This window comes from Pseudophryne corroboree, chromosome 7, assembly GCF_028390025.1.
Source record: "Pseudophryne corroboree isolate aPseCor3 chromosome 7, aPseCor3.hap2, whole genome shotgun sequence".
NCBI classification, from domain to species: Eukaryota; Metazoa; Chordata; class Amphibia; order Anura; family Myobatrachidae; genus Pseudophryne; species Pseudophryne corroboree.
In genome coordinates, this window is record NC_086450.1 from 518,773,191 (window position 1) to 518,792,900 (window position 19,710).

Below are 19,710 nucleotides of genomic sequence, written 5' to 3' on the forward strand. Positions count from 1 at the left end.
ACCCAAGGGCCAGGGGTGAAGCCCGAGGCTGTCCCCCCCCATCCAATGGGCTGCGGATGGGAGGGCTGATAGCCTTTGTTGAAAAATAAAAGATATTGTTTTTAGTAGCAGTACTACAAGTCCCAGCAAGCCTCCCCCGCATGCTGGTACTTGGAGAACCACAAGTACCAGCATGCGGCGGAAAAACTGGCCCGCTGGTACCTGTAGTACTACCACTAAAAAAATACCCAAAAAAACACAAGACACACACACCGTGAAAGTATAATTTTATTACATACACACATACATACATACTTACCTTATGTTCTCACGCAGGTCGGTCCTCTTGTCCAGTAGAATCCAAGGGGTACCTGTTGAAGAAATTCTACTCACCAGATCCCGTGGTCCAGGCTCCTCGTCAAATCCAGGCATAATCCACGTACTTGAATAAAACAAAAAAACGCTTGCCCGACCACGAACTGAAAGGGGACCCATGTTTGCACATGGGTCACCTTTCCCCGAATGCCAGAAACCAACTTTGCCTTCTGGCTAAGTGGGTTTCTTCAGCCAATCAGGGAGTGCCACGTTGTAGCACTCTCCTGATCGGCTGTGTGCTCCTGTACTGAGTGACAGGCGGCACACGGCAGTGTTACAATGTAGCGCCTATGCGCTACATTGTAACCAATGCTGGGAACTTTCTGCCCTGCGGTTGACCTAAAGTGACGTCACCGCTGAGCAGAAAGTTCCCATCATTGGTTACAATGTAGCGCATAGGCGCTACATTGTAACACTGCCGTGTGCCGCCTGTCACTCAGTACAGGAGCACACAGCCGATCAGGAGAGTGCTACAACGTGGCACTCCCTGATTGGCTGAAGAAACCCACTTAGCTAGAAGGCAAAGTTGGTTTCTGGCATTCGGGGAAAGGTGACCCATGTGCAAACATGGGTCACCTTTCAGTTCGTGGTCGGGCAAGCGTTTTTTTGTTTTATTCAAGTACGTGGATTATCCCTGGATTTGACGAGGAGCCTGGACCACGGGATCTGGTGAGTAGAATTTCTTCAACAGGTACCCCTTGGATTCTACTGGACAAGAGGACCGACCTGCGTGAGAACATAAGGTAAGTATGTATGTATGTGTGTATGTAATAAAATTATACTTTCACGGTGTGTGTGTCTTGTGTTTTTTTGGGTATTTTTTTAGTGGTAGTACTACAGGTACCAGCGGGCCAGTTTTTCCGCCGCATGCTGGTACTTGTGGTTCTCCAAGTACCAGCATGCGGGGGAGGCTTGCTGGGACTTGTAGTACTGCTACTAAAAACAATATCTTTTACATTTCAACAAAGGCTATCAGCCCTCCCATCCGCAGCCCATTGGATGGGGGGGGACAGCCTCGGGCTTCACCCCTGGCCCTTGGGTGGCTGGGGGGGGGGGACCCCTTGATTGAGGGGGTCCCCACTCCCCCAGGGTACCCCGGCCAGGGGTGACTAGTTGGATTTTTGATGCCACGGCCGCAGGGCGCTGTATAAAAGTGACCCCCGGCTGTGGCATTATCTGTCCAGCTAGTGGAGCCCGGTGCTGGTTTTAAAAATACGGGGGACCCCTACTCTTTTTGTCCCCCGTATTTTTGGGACCAGGACCAGGCGCAGAGCCCGATGCTGGTTGCTTAAATATGGGGGAACCCCTGTCATTTTTTTCCCCATATTTCTGCAACCAGGATCGGCTCAAAGAGCCCGAGGCTGGTTATGCTTAGGAGGGGGGACCCCACGCATTTTTTTTTAACAACAAAAAGCACTTTCCCACCACTTCCCATTGATATACATGCACGGATCTCATGGATCCCTGCATGCATCTCAAATCACGAATAAAAAAAGCAGGTCTGTTTTTTTTTAGGACTTTTTTGCGAATTGTAATTATTCACGGCAGTGTTTTGTGTTTTTTTGCTTAGTAAATGACCGAGATTCGTATCTAAACAGGCGTAATTTGACCGATGGTGTATTCATTCGTAATTTTTTACCTGAACTAGCAAAAAATTACGAATGCCCTCATCACTGCCGTGATTAGTGTTTAGTAAATGACCGAGATTGACCGAGATGACACTTTGATGAAAAAACGGCATCTCGGTCAAAATCGGGAGCTTAGTAAATATACCCCTTTGTGCTTATTTACCCTTTTTCCTGGAGCGATTATTCCTCCTGCAGTAGTATGGGAAAAACCGGCAATGCTGCTGCCACTGCTGCGCGCTTGGAAAGATTTGCTAGAAATCCACGCGGGCCGACACCCCCGCGTACCCAGGCTACACCGCCTCCCTCACCGCGGCACGCTTCAGAGGAAACCTCTGTTACTGATGTTATGCAATCCACAGCAAATTCTGCAAGCCATCAATACGTCTGAGACGAGTGTGATGGACAAGATCGGCCAGGTTCAGGCTGACATCTCAATTATTGGTCATGACATGCAAAGGCTGCGTGAGCGTGTGGGGGGTGTAGAGCAACGTGTCTCTGACATTGAAGATGTGACTGCACCACTCAAGGATAGTGTCGCTGACCTTTCATCCCAGATGGCTGCTATTAATACCAAGTTGTCGGATATGGAGGGCCGCTTACGAAGAAATAACGTACGCTTTGTGGGGCTGCCTGAGCGAGCTGAGGGTACACATCCAGAACAATTCTTGGAGGACTGGCTACTCAGTGTGTTTAAAAAAGATGATTTTAGTGCGCAATTCGCGGTGGAGCGCGCACATCGTTTACCCTTTCAGGCCCCCCCTCCCGGTGCCCCAGCGCGCACCTTTATTGCCCGCATGCTCCACTTCAAGGATCGGGATGCCATTCTCCGCCTGGCCAGGGTGCACGGTCCGTTGTGTCTGTTTTCCCTGACTTTGCTATGGACGTACAGAAATCCAGGTCCCAATTTCTTCAGGTCAAACGAAAGCTGAGGGACAGGCAGATTCAGTATTCAATGCTGTTCCCTGCCAGACTGCGGGTGATATATGAGGCTCTACCCATTTCTTCAACTCTCCGAGAGAGGCCGAGGCATGGCTGGAGCAGAGACCCCGCGCACCTCGCAGAATGGAGCCCCTATTGTACCGCCAGTTTATTGTGTGGTTTTTTCTCTCTCTCTCTCAGGTTTTTCTTTTTTTAATTATGTGAGAGTTCATATGGTTGACTGTCAGGAATCGACTCACCACTGTCACATCTGTCCGTCGGTGCGGACTCCGTCCGGGGTCCCTACGTTCTGCTGTCACCCGTCTCCCTGTCGCCGGATGTCATCCTGGGCCTGGGAGCGCTCATGTTGTCAGCGGGCGTGTGAGCACGCCGCGTTCCCGCCGGGCCGCGGCATGGGCGCCGCCATGACAGTCCTTCCCAGTCTGAGTACGGCGGCCAATCCGGAGCTTGGCCGCACCCCCTCAAGCTACTCCAGCCAATGCCTGCACATGAAGGGGTATATCAGGAGCGGCAGGATGAGCTTGAGGTTGTCCTGAACTTTGTGTCACTCCTGCGACCCATGTGTCTGGATCTGGTACCTGTTCCTCCGTGTTCCTGGTTACCTACCTATACCTCCGTGTTCCCGGTTACCTACCTGTGACTTCGTGTTCCTGGTTACCTACCTGTACCTCCGTGTTCCTGGTTACCTACCTGTGACTCCGTGTTCCTGGTTACCTACCTGTTCCTCCGTGTTCCTGGTTACCTACCTGTACCTCCGTGTTCCTGGTTACCTACCTGTGACTCCGTGTTCCTGGTTACCTACCTGTACCTCCGTGTTCCTGGTTACCTACCCGTACCTCCGTGTTCCTGGTTACCTACCTGTGACTCCGTGTTCCTGGTTACCTACCTGTATCTCCGTGTTCCTGGTTACCTACCTGTATCTCCGTGTTCCTGGTTACCTACCCGTACCTCCGTGTTCCTGGTTACCTACCTGTACCTCCGTGTTCCTGGTTACCTACCTGTACCTCCGTGTTCCTGGTTACCTACCCGTACCTCCGTGTTCCTGGTTACCTACCTGTGACTTCGTGTTCCTGGTTACCTACCTGTATCTCCGTGTTCCTGGTTACCTACCTGTATCTCCGTGTTCCTGGTTACCTACCCGTACCTCCGTGTTCCTGGTTACCTACCTGTACCTCCGTGTTCCTGGTTACCTACCTGTACCTCCGTGTTCCTGGTTACCTACCTGTACCTCCGTGTTCCTGGTTACCTACCTGTGACTCCGTGTTCCTGGTTACCTACCTGTGACTCCGTGTTCCTGGTTACCTGCCTATACCTCCGTGTTCCTGGTTACCTACCTGTACCTCCGTGTTCCTGGTTACCTACCTGTACCTCCGTGTTCCTGGTTACCTACCTGTACCTCCGTGTTCCTGGTTAACTACCTGTACCTCCGTGTTCCTGGTTACCTACCTGTACCTCCGTGTTCCTGGTTACCTACCTGTGACTCCGTGTTCCTGGTTACCTACCTGTGACTCCGTGTTCCTGGTTACCTACCCGTACCTCCGTGTTCCTGGTTACCTACCTGTACCTCCGTGTTCCTGGTTACCTACCCGTACCTCCGTGTTCCTGGTTACCTACCTGTACCTCCGTGTTCCTGGTTACCTACCCGTACCTCCGTGCTCCTGGTTACCTACCTGTACCTCCGTGTTCCTGGTTACCTACCTGTACCTCCGTGTTCCTGGTTACCTACCCGTACCTCCGTGTTCCTGGTTACCTACCTGTACCTCCGTGTTCCTGGTTACCTACCCGTACCTCCGTGTTCCTGGTTACCTACCTGTACCTCCGTGTTTCCTGGTTACCTACCTGTACCTCCGTGTTCCTGGTTACCTACCTGTACCTCCGTGTTCCTGGTTACCTACCTGTGACTCCGTGTTCCTGGTTATCTTCCTACAGCTCCGTGGAACTACAAGCTTCAGCAACACCTGCATTTGTTCACAGGCTTCACACTAATCTCCAACACAGTGTGCTTCAGCCTCAGCAGTAGAGACTCTCTCCAGGTGCATTCCATCACCTCACCTGTGATGCAGCTTGCTCGCTGCCTGTGCTTCATCACCTGCACTGTGAACTTTGCTAGTCTCCTGCCTCTGCTACCAGGTTTGCTGTATACAACCATCTCTGCTGGCTCCACGTTTTAAACTACTCTGGTTCCCATACCAGATCATCATTCATCAGTTATCATTCATCAGTTATCATTTCATCAGTTATCATTTCATCAGTTATTATTCATCAGTTATCATTCATCAGTTATCATTCATCAGTTATTATTTCAGTTGTCATATTACTGTTGCCATAGACTCTCGGCTTTCACGCTGCACCATTTTACATTGCATTCCTTATTGTTTATTTCTGCTGCCTTTGTGAACTTTCAGTTAATAAAACATCATTGCGCCCATGCGCAGAAACTTAATCCAGCCTCCTCACTTCTTCCCTCCTACCTCCACTGACCCACTAGCGCCCCCTCCGGGGACACAAACAAAACCGAACCTGACGGTTGACTATTGTATGTGAAGGTTTATTTGTATGTCTTTTTACCGGGGGCCACTCTCCTTTACAGGGAGCCCTTGCTGTGATATAGTAGTTGGGGTGTCTACTTCTAACTCTTCCCTTTTTAAGACCTTTACTATTTAGGTTTTTTTTTTTTAGTTTAGATAACGGGAAGTTTGGTTGGGGATATAGGTATATCTAGGTTCCTGATGGATGTACAGGGTGGGGGGTGGTTGGGTTGTTGCTGTTTTATTGTTTTTTTGCTTACTTATTGTTTTTTTTGTTATGTTCAAGTTCTGCTGGTGATTTAAGGCTGCAATGTATCTTTATAGTCATGGTGGATGTGTTCTGGCGTCCTTGTTTCTCGACTGCTCCGAACTTTTTCTCTTCCTCTCTTTTGCATATTTGTACGCCTGCTGCTCTGATCTACATGTGCTCTGATGAGGTATTCTCTGTCATTGTGTCATTTCACCTTTTTCTCCTTTTCTCTTCTTTTCTCCTGTTTTCCAGTCTAACGTCTTTCAATGTTGGTAGCATCTGAGGGGCTTCACCTACTCGGCTGGAACGTGAGGGGCCTTAACAATAAAATAAGAGAGCATTGGTCCTGTCGCAAGCTAAAAAATATAAGGCGGATATTGTTTGCTTTTCGGAGACTCATTTGGTTGGTGTTAAGTAGAGATGAGCGGGTTCGGTTTCTCTGAATCCGAACCCGCCAGAACTTCATGTTTTTTTTCACGGGTCCGAGCGACTCGGATCTTCCCGCCTTGCTCGGTTAACCCGAGCGCGCCCGAACGTCATCATGATGCTGTCGGATTCTCGCGAGGCTCGGATTCTATCGCGAGACTCGGATTCTATATAAGGAGCCGCGCGTCGCCGCCATTTTCACACGTGCATTGAGATTGATAGGGAGAGGACGTGGCTGGCGTCCTCTCCGTTTAGAATAGATTAGAGAGACACTTGATTTACTAATTTTGGGGAGCATTAGGAGTACTCAGTACAGTGCAGAGTTTTGCTGATAGTGACCAGTGACCACCAGTTTTATTTATAATCCGTTCTCTGCCTGAAAAAAGCGATACACAGCACACAGTGACTCAGTCACATACCATATCTGTGTGCACTGCTCAGGCTCAGGCCAGTGTGCTGCATCATCTATTATCTATATATAATATTATATATATCTGTCTGACTGCTCAGCTCACACAGCTTATAATTGTGGGGAAGACTGGGGAGCACTACTGCAGTGCCAGTTATAGGTTATAGCAGGAGCCAGGAGTACATAATATATTATATAGTGAGTGACCACCAGACACACAGTGCAGTTTATTTAATATATCCGTTCTCTGCCTGAAAAAAGCGATACACACAGTGACTCAGTCACATACCATATCTGTGTGCACTGCTCAGGCTCAGGCCAGTGTGCTGCATCATCTATTATCTATATATAATATTATATATATCTGTCTGACTGCTCAGCTCACACAGCTTATAATTGTGGGGAAGACTGGGGAGCACTACTGCAGTGCCAGTTATAGGTTATAGCAGGAGCCAGGAGTACATAATATATTATATAGTGAGTGACCACCAGACACACAGTGCAGTTTATTTAATATATCCGTTCTCTGCCTGAAAAAAGCGATACACACAGTGACTCAGTCAGTCACATACCATATCTGTGTGCACTGCTCAGGCTCAGGCCAGTGTGCTGCATCATCTATATATATTATATATCTGTCTGACTGCTCAGCTCACACAGCTTATAATTGTGGGGGAGACTGGGGAGCACTACTGCAGTGCCAGTTATAGGTTATAGCAGGAGCCAGGAGTACATAATATTATATTAAAATTAAACAGTGCACACTTTTGCTGCAGGAGTGCCACTGCCAGTGTGACTAGTGACCAGTGACCTGACCACCAGTATATATAATATTAGTAGTATACTATCTCTTTATCAACCAGTCTATATTAGCAGCAGACACAGTACAGTGCGGTAGTTCACGGCTGTGGCTACCTCTGTGTCGGCACTCGGCAGCCCGTCCATAATTGTATATACCACCTAACCGTGTTTTTTTTTTCTTTCTTTATACATACATACTAGTTACGAGTATACTATCTCTTTATCAACCAGTCTATATATTAGCAGCAGACACAGTACAGTGCGGTAGTTCACGGCTGTGGCTACCTCTGTGTCGGCACTCGGCAGCCCGTCCATAATTGTATATACCACCTAACCGTGTTTTTTTTTTCTTTCTTTATACATACATACTAGTTACGAGTATACTATCTCTTTATCAACCAGTCTATATATTAGCAGCAGACACAGTACAGTGCGGTAGTTCACGGCTGTGGCTACCTCTGTGTCGGCACTCGGCAGCCCGTCCATAATTGTATATACCACCTAACCGTGGTTTTTTTTTCTTTCTTTATACATACATACTAGTTACGAGTATACTATCTCTTTATCAACCAGTCTATATATTAGCAGCAGACACAGTACAGTGCGGTAGTTCACGGCTGTGGCTACCTCTGTGTCGGCACTCGGCAGCCCGTCCATAATTGTATATACCACCTAACCGTGGTTTTTTTTTCTTTCTTTATACATACATACTAGTTACGAGTATACTATCTCTTTATCAACCAGTCTATATATTAGCAGCAGACACAGTACAGTGCGGTAGTTCACGGCTGTGGCTACCTCTGTGTCGGCACTCGGCAGCCCGTCCATAATTGTATATACCACCTAACCGTGGTTTTTTTTTCTTTCTTTATACATACATACTAGTTACGAGTATACTATCTCTTTATCAACCAGTCTATATTAGCAGCAGACACAGTACAGTGCGGTAGTTCACGGCTGTGGCTACCTCTGTGTCGGCACTCGGCAGCCCGTCCATAATTGTATATACCACCTAACCGTGGTTTTTTTTTTCTTTCTTTATACATACATACTAGTTACGAGTATACTATCTCTTTATCAACCAGTCTATATATTAGCAGCAGACACAGTACAGTGCGGTAGTTCACGGCTGTGGCTACCTCTGTGTCGGCACTCGGCAGCCCGTCCATAATTGTATATACCACCTAACCGTGTTTTTTTTTTCTTTCTTTATACATACATACTAGTTACGAGTATACTATCTCTTTATCAACCAGTCTATATATTAGCAGCAGACACAGTACAGTGCGGTAGTTCACGGCTGTGGCTACCTCTGTGTCGGCACTCGGCAGCCCGTCCATAATTGTATACTAGTATCCAATCCATCCATCTCCATTGTTTACCTGAGGTGCCTTTTAGTTGTGCCTATTAAAATATGGAGAACAAAAATGTTGAGGTTCCAAAATTAGGGAAAGATCAAGATCCACTTCCACCTCGTGCTGAAGCTGCTGCCACTAGTCATGGCCGAGACGATGAAATGCCAGCAACGTCGTCTGCCAAGGCCGATGCCCAATGGCATAGTACAGAGCATGTCAAAACCAAAACACCAAATATCAGTAAAAAAAGGACTCCAAAACCTAAAATAAAATTGTCGGAGGAGAAGCGTAAACTTGCCAATATGCCATTTACCACACGGAGTGGCAAGGAACGGCTGAGGCCCTGGCCTATGTTCATGGCTAGTGGTTCAGCTTCACATGAGGATGGAAGCACTCAGCCTCTCGCTAGAAAACTGAAAAGACTCAAGCTGGCAAAAGCACCGCAAAGAACTGTGCGTTCTTTGAAATCCCAAATCCACAAGGAGAGTCCAATTGTGTCGGTTGCCATGCCTGACCTTCCCAACACTGGACGTGAAGAGCATGCGCCTTCCACCATTTGCACGCCCCCTGCAAGTGCTGGAAGGAGCACCCGCAGTCCAGTTCCTGATAGTCAGATTGAAGATGTCAGTGTTGAAGTACACCAGGATGAGGAGGATATGGGTGTTGCTGGCGCTGGGGAGGAAATTGACCAGGAGGATTCTGATGGTGAGGTGGTTTGTTTAAGTCAGGCACCCGGGGAGACACCTGTTGTCCGTGGGAGGAATATGGCCGTTGACATGCCAGGTGAAAATACCAAAAAAATCAGCTCTTCGGTGTGGAGGTATTTCACCAGAAATGCGGACAACAGGTGTCAAGCCGTGTGTTCCCTTTGTCAAGCTGTAATAAGTAGGGGTAAGGACGTTAACCACCTCGGAACATCCTCCCTTATACGTCACCTGCAGCGCATTCATAATAAGTCAGTGACAAGTTCAAAAACTTTGGGTGACAGCGGAAGCAGTCCACTGACCAGTAAATCCCTTCCTCTTGTAACCAAGCTCACGCAAACCACCCCACCAACTCCCTCAGTGTCAATTTCCTCCTTCCCCAGGAATGCCAATAGTCCTGCAGGCCATGTCACTGGCAATTCTGACGAGTCCTCTCCTGCCTGGGATTCCTCCGATGCATCCTTGCGTGTAACGCCTACTGCTGCTGGCGCTGCTGTTGTTGCCGCTGGGAGTCGATGGTCATCCCAGAGGGGAAGTCGTAAGCCCACTTGTACTACTTCCAGTAAGCAATTGACTGTTCAACAGTCCTTTGCGAGGAAGATGAAATATCACAGCAGTCATCCTACTGCAAAGCGGATAACTGAGTCCTTGACAACTATGTTGGTGTTAGACGTGCGTCCGGTATCCGCCGTTAGTTCACAGGGAACTAGACAATTTATTGAGGCAGTGTGCCCCCGTTACCAAATACCATCTAGGTTCCACTTCTCTAGGCAGGCGATACCGAGAATGTACACGGACGTCAGAAAAAGACTCACCAGTGTCCTAAAAAATGCAGTTGTACCCAATGTCCACTTAACCACGGACATGTGGACAAGTGGAGCAGGGCAGGGTCAGGACTATATGACTGTGACAGCCCACTGGGTAGATGTATGGACTCCCGCCGCAAGAACAGCAGCGGCGGCACCAGTAGCAGCATCTCGCAAACGCCAACTCTTTCCTAGGCAGGCTACGCTTTGTATCACCGCTTTCCAGAATACGCACACAGCTGAAAACCTCTTACGGCAACTGAGGAAGATCATCGCGGAATGGCTTACCCCAATTGGACTCTCCTGTGGATTTGTGGCATCGGACAACGCCAGCAATATTGTGTGTGCATTAAATATGGGCAAATTCCAGCACGTCCCATGTTTTGCACATACCTTGAATTTGGTGGTGCAGAATTTTTTAAAAAACGACAGGGGCGTGCAAGAGATGCTGTCGGTGGCCAGAAAAATTGCGGGACACTTTCGGCGTACAGGCACCACGTACAGAAGACTGGAGCACCACCAAAAACTACTGAACCTGCCCTGCCATCATCTGAAGCAAGAAGTGGTAACGAGGTGGAATTCAACCCTCTATATGCTTCAGAGGTTGGAGGAGCAGCAAAAGGCCATTCAAGCCTATACAATTGAGCACGATATAGTAGGTGGAATGCACCTGTCTCAAGTGCAGTGGAGAATGATTTCAACGTTGTGCAAGGTTCTGATGCCCTTTGAACTTGCCACACGTGAAGTCAGTTCAGACACTGCCAGCCTGAGTCAGGTCATTCCCCTCATCAGGCTTTTGCAGAAGAAGCTGGAGGCATTGAAGAAGGAGCTAAAAGGGAGCGATTCCGCTAGGCATGTGGGACTTGTGGATGCAGCCCTTAATTCGCTTAACAAGGATTCACGGGTGGTCAATCTGTTGAAATCAGAGCACTACATTTTGGCCACCGTGCTCGATCCTAGATTTAAAGCCTACCTTGGATCTCTCTTTCCGGCAGACACAGGTCTGCTGGGGTTGAAAGACCTGCTGGTGACAAAATTGTCAAGTCAAGCGGAACGCGACCTGTCAACATCTCCTCCTTCACATTCTCCCGCAACTGGGGGTGCGAGGAAAAGGCTCAGAATTCCGAGCCCACCCGCTGGCGGTGATGCAGGGCAGTCTGGAGCGACTGCTGATGCTGACATCTGGTCCGGACTGAAGGACCTGACAACGATTACGGACATGTCGTCTACTGTCACTGCATATGATTCTCTCAACATTGATAGAATGGTGGAGGATTATATGAGTGACCGCATCCAAGTAGGCACGTCACACAGTCCGTACTTATACTGGCAGGAAAAAGAGGCAATTTGGAGGCCCTTGCACAAACTGGCTTTATTCTACCTAAGTTGCCCTCCCACAAGTGTGTACTCCGAAAGAGTGTTTAGTGCCGCCGCTCACCTTGTCAGCAATCGGCGTACGAGGTTACATCCAGAAAATGTGGAGAAGATGATGTTCATTAAAATGAATTATAATCAATTCCTCCGCGGAGACATTGACCAGCAGCAATTGCCTCCACAAAGTACACAGGGAGCTGAGATGGTGGATTCCAGTGGGGACGAATTGATAATCTGTGAGGAGGGGGATGTACACGGTGATATATCGGAGGGTGAAGATGAGGTGGACATCTTGCCTCTGTAGAGCCAGTTTGTGCAAGGAGAGATTAATTGCTTCTTTTTTGGGGGGGGTCCAAACCAACCCGTCATATCAGTCACAGTCGTGTGGCAGACCCTGTCACTGAAATGATGGGTTGGTTAAAGTGTGCATGTCCTGTTTTGTTTATACAACATAAGGGTGGGTGGGAGGGCCCAAAGACAATTCCATCTTGCACCTCTTTTTTCTTTTCTTTTTCTTTGCATCATGTGCTGATTGGGGAGGGTTTTTTGGAAGGGACATCCTGCGTGACACTGCAGTGCCACTCCTAGATGGGCCCGGTGTTTGTGTCGGCCACTAGGGTCGCTAATCTTACTCACACAGTCAGCTACCTCATTGCGCCTCTTTTTTTCTTTGCGTCATGTGCTGTTTGGGGAGGGTTTTTTGGAAGGGACATCCTGCGTGACACTGCAGTGCCACTCCTAGATGGGCCCGGTGTTTGTGTCGGCCACTAGGGTCGCTAATCTTACTCACACAGCTACCTCATTGCGCCTCTTTTTTTCTTTGCGTCATGTGCTGTTTGGGGAGGGTTTTTTGGAAGGGACATCCTGCGTGACACTGCAGTGCCACTCCTAGATGGGCCCGGTGTTTGTGTCGGCCACTAGGGTCGCTAATCTTACTCACACAGCTACCTCATTGCGCCTCTTTTTTTCTTTGCGTCATGTGCTGTTTGGGGAGGGTTTTTTGGAAGGGACATCCTGCGTGACACTGCAGTGCCACTCCTAGATGGGCCCGGTGTTTGTGTCGGCCACTAGGGTCGCTAATCTTACTCACACAGCTACCTCATTGCGCCTCTTTTTTTCTTTGCGTCATGTGCTGTTTGGGGAGGGTTTTTTGGAAGGGACATCCTGCGTGACACTGCAGTGCCACTCCTAGATGGGCCCGGTGTTTGTGTCGGCCACTAGGGTCGCTTATCTTACTCACACAGCGACCTCGGTGCAAATTTTAGGACTAAAAATAATATTGTGAGGTGTGAGGTATTCAGAATAGACTGAAAATGAGTGTAAATTATGGTTTTTGAGGTTAATAATACTTTGGGATCAAAATTACCCCCAAATTCTATGATTTAAGCTGTTTTTTAGTGTTTTTTGAAAAAAACACCCGAATCCAAAACACACCCGAATCCGACAAAAAAAATTCGGTGAGGTTTTGCCAAAACGCGTTCGAACCCAAAACACGGCCGCGGAACCGAACCCAAAACCAAAACACAAAACCCGAAAAATTTCAGGCGCTCATCTCTAGTGTTAAGACGATGGCCCTGAAAAAACCGTGGGTGGGATGGCTGTTTCATTCTACCTTTTCACAAAATGCCAGGGGGTGTCTGTACTTATCAGAAAATCTGTAAATTTTCATAGTCAGGTGGATCAGTATGGTCGCTTTGTTTTTCTTAGAGCCTTCGTTAACTCCACCCTTCTACATATTCTTGCAGTATATGTTCCCCCCCTTACAATAATGATGTTTTGCGACAGGCTATGTCGTTTGTTGCATTGTCACCATCTACTCCCACCATCTGTATTGGTGACTATAATAATGTAATGGACTAATCTTTAGATAGGTGGAGAGAGAGCCCCCATACTGATCTATCATCTCCTTCTCCTACCCCCTTCTCTAATTTAACAACTGAATTGGGGTTAATTGATATTTGGAGGGTCCGGTTTCCCCATGAGAGCCAATACTCCTGCTATTCGGCTAATTTTAATACATTCTCCCGTATTGACCTGGCCCTCATATCACCGGCTTTGACCCCTAAGGTAACTCAGATTAAATACTTACCTAGAGGGATTTCCGACCATTCACCTGTCTTATTGGTCTTAGATCCTTTGTCTCCCCAGGGGGCCTTTTTTTGGAAACTTAACCCATTCTGGCTGTCCTTACTGGGTGATGGAGCTGATTTGCTTGCTGACTGGTGAGACTTCCAGGATTTTAACGCCTCCTGCCCTACCCCTACTGTTAAGCATGATGCCTTTAAAGCCTCTATCCGTGGCTCCCTTATTAAAAGGGTGGCTGCTATTAAAAGATCTAGTAGGGAAGAGGAATCCCGCCTTGAAAAAATTTCTTGTCAATTAGAAGCCGACTATATTTTGCACAAATCCCCCTCCTTGCATGCTAGCTGGGAGATGGCCAGACGGGAGTGGACGACGTTTCTTTTAGATAAATCCAAGTGTCGGTTATTGTTCTCCAAGCATTCTCTATACTCACAGGTGGAGATTGGGGGTAGTTATCTCACCTTCCTATCTAGGGAAGAGAGGGGTAGTATTTCTGTCCAACAGGTGTGTGCTCCCCAGGGTGTTATGAAGTACTCGTGCTCTGATATTACTGAAGTATTTTTTGATTACTACTCTTCGCTGTACGGGTCTAAAGTGTCTTATACAATGGATCAACTGAGAGACTCTCTCTCCCATATACAATTGCCCCAACTGTCTCCGGAATCTGTTGAATATTTGGATTACCCATTCACCACTGAGGAATTAGATGCTGCTATAGCATGGTTCCCCAATAATAAGGCTCCCGGGTGTGACGGAATACCCATTGAATTGTACAAACGCTTTAAAGAATTCTATACCCCTTATTTGGTTGAACTATTTAACACTTTGTTTGACTACGGTTCTTTGCCCCCCTCGATGTCTGAGGCTATAATAATAGTAATTCTTAAGCCAGGTAATGACCCCACCTCCCCGGACTCCTATCGCCCTATCTCCCTATTATCTACAGATGTAAAAATTTTGTCTAAAATTTTAGCTGTTCATTTAAATAAAGTTGTTACATCTATTGTCCACTGTGACCAAACAGGTTTTATGCCGGGGAAGTCTACGGTACAGAACCTCCGAAGACTCTCTTGCCATCTGCAGAGAGGGGACTGGTCCGAGGCGGGGCCAGTGGTGGTGTCCCTGGATGCTGCCAAGGCCTTTGACTCGGTAGAATGGGGGTACCTGTGGGAAGTGCTTCATAAATTTGCGTTTGGTCCTAAATTTGTTCGGTGGGTCCTGTTGCTCTGTTCTTCCCCGGCTGCTCGTGTTTCAGTCAATGGTCATGTGTCACGACCCTTTTCACTGGAGAGGGGTACGAGGCAGGGCTGCCCACTCTCTCCGGCCCTATTTGCCCTTGCCATTGAACCGCTAGCTAGTTGCATACGTATGTCCCCGGACATTGTAGGCATTAAGGTTGGGAGCCATGTTGATACTATTGCACTATATGCTGACGATACGCTTTTATTTCTTAATGATTCTGAGAATTCGTTACTCACTATGTTGCAGTTAGTTAATCATTTTGGAACTTATTCTGGTTTACAGATAAATTGGAACAAGTCCAATATCTACCCCATATCTGGTGTTCTCCCTGATGTGACGGACTCCTCTTGCCCGCTGCAGTGGACCCTCCAGTTTAAATATTTGGGGATTTGGATCTCTCCTTGTCCGCAGGACTATGTTGCGTTAAATGTGGAGCCTGTGACACGTAACTTTAAAATGAAGGCTCACCTGTGGAAGAAGCTTCCTCTCACTGTGATGGGCCGTATTAAATTATTTAAAATGTCTATCCAACCCAGGTATCTGTATGTGCTGCAACATTCTCCTGTGTACATACCTAAAAAAGTTTTTTCCACTATTGACAGCGTATTGAACTCTTTTGTTTGGGGAGGCGGGGCGCCTTGGGTGGCTATGAAGGCCCTGGTTAAGTCCAAGTTAGATGGAGGTCTTGGCCTCCCTAATTTGAGACTATACTACTTGGCCTCTCAGCTGGTTTACCTTTCTTGTTGGCTCCTGGATGCAGGTGGGGACACATTGTTGGGGTTCTATGCCGAGTGGGTGGAGTCTCCTCTATCTCTAGTTAATTTTTTTCTATCTGGCTCTACTCTCTCTGGTCTTCCCCCTATTCTTAGACAGGCTCTTCTGGTCTGGCGATTGGCGCACACCTTTTTTGACTGGCAAGACATTGATACTGATACACCCCTGTGGTTTAATGCCTCTTATAGGGAGCTACTGCCCCTATCCTCGGATACTTTATGGCGGCGGATGGGAGTTACAACATTTGCTCAGCTTTATAATAATGGTATTCTTAAATCATTTGAGCGGCTACGTGGCGACTATGCTGTTGCTAATACTGCTTTTTTTTTCACTACCTCCAGCTGCGTCATGCACTGCAGGCGCAGCTGGGTACGGCCCCCTTAACTATATCTGTGTCTCCAGTCAGGAAATTGCTCCTTTTGTTGGGGTCCAGGGGACACATATCTCTGATTTATGCCGCATTGAATGTGCAGGTTAATTCTCATCTGTTTGACCCCTTGAAACTTAAATGGGAAGGTAATATTGGCGATCTCTCCAATGAACAATGGATACAGATTTTGGGATCCATTCATTATACCACCCGGTGTGTTCGATATCAGCAGGTATATTTTTATACCTTACATAGAACATATCGTACCCCAGTAATGTTGTATAGTGCACATCTTCGCTCAGATACCTGCTGTCCGAAGTGCAATGGGGAGGGTGCTGATTTTTGTCACCTATTATGGTCATGCCCAAGGTTGGCACCATTTTGGGCTGCAGTTTGGAATGATATTGTCCTTACAGAACCATAATTTCCAGTAATGAGCTCTAGATTGTCCGTGTTCGGGTTAGACCTCGAAGAGACGCATTCTCTGGTCATATATCGTTATGTACTATGCTTAACCACTCTGGCAAAAGTCTTGATAGCCAGAAAATGGTTCTCCCCTGAATTACCCAATATATCTCATTGGCAGGCTCTGGTCAACGAGGTTTCTGGCCATGAACGAGCAATGTTTATTTCTCTATCGTCCTAGTGGATGCTGGGGTTCCTGAAAGGACCATGGGGAATAGCGGCTCCGCAGGAGACAGGGCACAAAAAGTAAAGCTTTAGGATCAGGTGGTGTGCACTGGCTCCTCCCCCTATGACCCTCCTCCAAGCCTCTGTTAGATTTTTGTGCCCGGCCGAGAAGGGTGCAATCTAGGTGGCTCTCCTAAAGAGCTGCTTAGAAAAGTTTAGCTTAGGTTTTTTATTTTACAGTGAGTCCTGCTGGCAACAGGATCACTGCAACGAGGGACTTAGGGGAGAAGAAGTGAACTCACCTGCGTGCAGGATGGATTGGCTTCTTGGCTACTGGACATCAGCTCCAGAGGGACGATCACAGGTACAGCCTGGATGGTCACCGGAGCCACGCCGCCGGCCCCCTTGCAGATGCTGAAACGAGAAGAGGTCCAGAATCGGCGGCAGAAGACTCCTCAGTCTTCTTAAGGTAGCGCACAGCACTGCAGCTGTGCGCCATTTTCCTCTCAGCACACTTCACACGGCAGTCACTGAGGGTGCAGGGCGCTGGGAGGGGGGCGCCCTGGGAGGCAAATGAAAACCTTTTTTGGCTAAAAATACCTCACATATAGCCTCCGGGGGCTATATGGAGATATTTAACCCCTGCCAGAATCCGTTAAGAGCGGGAGACGAGGCCGCCGAAAAAGGGGCGGGGCCTATCTCCTCGGCACACAGCGCCATTTTCCCTCACAGAAAGGCTGGAGGGAAGGCTCCCAGGCTCTCCCCTGCACTGCACTACAGAAACAGGGTTAAAACAGAGAGGGGGGGCACTAATTTGGCGTTAGAAATATATAAAAAAGATGCTATAAGGGAAAACACTTATATAAGGTTGTCCCTATATAATTATAGCGTTTTTGGTGTGTGCTGGCAAACTCTCCCTCTGTCTCTCCAAAGGGCTAGTAGGTCCTGTCCTCTATCAGAGCATTCCCTGTGTGTGTGCTGTGTGTCGGTACGTGTGTGTCGACATGTATGAGGACGATGTTGGTGAGGAGGCGGAGCAATTGCCTGTAATGGTGATGTCGCTCTCTAGGGAGTCGACACCGGAATGGATGGCTTATTTAGGGAATTACGTGATAATGTCAACACGCGCCAAGGTCGGTTGACGACATGAGACGGCCGACAAACAATTAGTACCGGTCCAGACGTCTCAAAAACACCGTCAGGGGTTTTTAAAACGCCCGTTTACTTTAGTCGGTCGACACAGACACAGACAGGGACACTGAATCCAGTGTCGACGGTGAATAAACAAACGTATTCCTTATTAGGGCCACACGTTAAGGGCAATGAAGGAGGTGTTACATATTTCTGATACTACAAGTACCACAAAAGAGGGTATTATGTGGGATGTGAAAAAACTACCGTAGTTTTTCCTGAATCAGATAAATTAAATGAAGTGTGTGATGATGCGTGGGTTCCCCCCGATAGAAAATATGGGCGGTATACCCTTTCCCGCCAGAAGTTAGGGCGCGTTGGGAAACACCCCTTAGGGTGGATAAGGCGCTCACACGCTTATCAGAACAAGTGGCGGTACCGTCTATAGATAGGGCCGTCCTCAAGGAGCCAGCTGACAGGAGGCTGGAAAAATATCATAAAAAGTATATACACACATACTGGTGTTATACTGCGACCAGCGATCGCCTCAGCCTGGATGTGCAGAGCTGGGGTGGCTTGGTCGGATTCCCTGACTAAAAATATTGATACCCTTGACAGGGACAGTATTTTATTGACTATAGAGCATTTAAAGGATGTATTTCTATATATGCGAGATGCACAGAGGGATATTTGCACTCTGGCATCAAGAGTAAGTGCGATGTCCATATCTGCCAGAAGATGTTTATGGACACGACAGTGGTCAGGTGATGCAGATTCCAAACGGCACAAAGGTGTATTGCCGTATAAAGGAAGAGGAGTTATTTGGGGTCGGTCCATCGGACCTGGTGGCCACGGCAACTGCTGGAAAATCCACCGTTTTTACCCTAAGTCACATCTCTGCAGAAAAAGACACCGTCTTTTCAGCTTCAGTCCTTTCGTCCCTATAAGAGTCATATCTGCCCAGGGATAGAGGAAAGGGAAGAAGACTGCAGCAGGCAGCCCATTCCCAGGAACAGAAGCGTTCCACCGCTTCTGACAAGCTCTCAGCATGACGCTGAGACCGTACAGGACCCCTGGATCCTACAAGTAGTATCCCAGGGGTACAGATTGGAATGTCGAGACGTTTCCCCTGCGCAGGCTCCTGAAGTCTGCTTTACCAAGGTCTCCCTCCGACAAGGAGGCAGTATGGGAAAAAAATTCACAAGCTGTATTCCCAGCAGGTGATAATTAAATTACCCCTCCTACTACAAGAAAAGGGGTATTATTCCACACTATATTGTGGTACTGAAGCCAGAAGGCTAGGTGAGACTTATTCTAAATCTAAAAAAATTTGAACACTTACAAAGGTTCAAATCAAGATGGAGTCACTCAGAGCAGTGATAACGAACCGGGATCCATGTCCCAAATTTGCCCTTATCACTAAGGGTACCTCAGGTTCGTGGTACAGAACTGTCACTATCAGTTTCAGACGCTGCCGTTTGGATTGTCTACGGCACCCCGGGTCTTTACCAAGGTAATGGCCGAAATGATGGTTCTTCTTCGAAGAAAAGGCGTCTTAATTATCCCTTACTTGGGCGATCTCCTGATAAGGGCAAAGTCCAGGGAACAGTTGGAGGTCGGAGTAGCACTATCTCGGATACTGTTACAACAGCAGGGGTGGATTCTAAATATTCCAAAATCGCAGCTGATCCCGACAACAAGTCTCCTGTGCTTAGGGATGATTCTGGACACAGTCCAGAAAAAGGTGTTTCTCCCGGAAGAGAAAGCCAGGGAGTTATCCGAGCTAGTCAGGAACCTCCTAAAATCAGTGCATCATTGCACAAGGGCCATGGTAAAAAAAAATGGTGACTTCCTTCGAAGCAATTCCAGTCGGCAGATTTCATGCAAGAACTTTTCAGTGGGATCTG

The 19,710-nt window shown here is 47.8% G+C and overlaps 1 protein-coding gene across 1 annotated transcript in view; it reads left to right on the plus strand.

Annotated features, from left to right (window-relative positions):
* The window catches only part of LOC134944463 (transforming growth factor beta-1-induced transcript 1 protein-like), a gene marked incomplete at its 3' end in the record, with an annotated part of 233,014 nt that overhangs the window by 30,860 nt on the left and 182,444 nt on the right, over positions 1-19,710 (plus strand). The gene's annotated exons all lie outside the window — the stretch shown is intronic.